At 44.5% G+C, this 843-nt stretch overlaps 1 protein-coding gene across 1 annotated transcript in view; it reads left to right on the top strand.

The window, feature by feature from the left end:
* Nucleotides 1–843, top strand: part of LOC125488274 (NF-kappa-B essential modulator-like) — a gene marked incomplete at its 3' end in the record, with an annotated part of 7,487 nt that overhangs the window by 5,479 nt on the left and 1,165 nt on the right. The gene's annotated exons all lie outside the window — the stretch shown is intronic.

Below are 843 nucleotides of genomic sequence, written 5' to 3'. Positions count from 1 at the left end.
CAGGGACAATCTCATAATTTTGAGGTCTCCGACATAGATTACTTTTTAAAAAGAAGATTCTTATGGGGCTTGACAGTGTAGGAGGCCGTTTGTCCTTGTGGGAGAGTCAAGGACCAGAGGGTATCAATCAGAATATGCGGTCATCCACTGAAGACAGAGACGAAGACGATTTTTGTCTCTCTGATGGGAGTGAATCTGTGGAATTCATTACCGCAGAGGGCTGTCGAGACTGGGTCATTAAGTAAAATCAAGGATGAGACGGAGAGATTTTTAATAAAAAACGGAATCGAGGGGAAAAAGGCAGGGAATGAGGATGATCAAATTATCTACGGCTTTGTTGAATGGCAGAGCAGTCTCTACAGGCCAAATGGCCTACTTCTGTTCCCACATCTTATGGAATCAAAATATCCGCGTCCCACGAGGCCCATTGGTGTGTCGAAAAAATAATTGCTCTCAAAATTGCAGGCGAGTGGTTGAAAGAGATTCAGAACAAAACAGAAAGTGTCCCCGAGTGCGGGTTCAAAACACTAGTGTACACACACACTGTCTGTGCTTTTGTTTCAGACTTGTCACAGAAATTGTTTTTCAAGAAAAAAAATCGATCAGCCAATTTGAGAGAGGCTGTAAGTACAGAAACGCAGTAAGTAATTTAACCGTGAAGGCTTTGCTTGGAAACTTGCAGGGGCCCGAGCAATGCGGGATCTCGGGAGATTTATAAAGAATCTCTTCAGAAACTGGCTGAGGGTTTCTTGATATCAGGAGCAAATTGCTGTATCTTTTATGCATCTGCCAAGCCTCTTCCAGCCCCCTACACCCCATCCCTATCCCTGTCACCCCCTCCAG

The sequence above is a fragment of the Rhincodon typus genome, unplaced genomic scaffold (genome assembly GCF_021869965.1).
Source record: "Rhincodon typus isolate 14 unplaced genomic scaffold, sRhiTyp1.1 hic_rhity00000109, whole genome shotgun sequence".
In the NCBI taxonomy this organism is placed as follows: Eukaryota; Metazoa; Chordata; class Chondrichthyes; order Orectolobiformes; family Rhincodontidae; genus Rhincodon; species Rhincodon typus.
The sequence above is the reverse complement of the archived record's forward strand: the minus strand, read 5'-3'. Positions and strand labels throughout refer to the sequence as shown.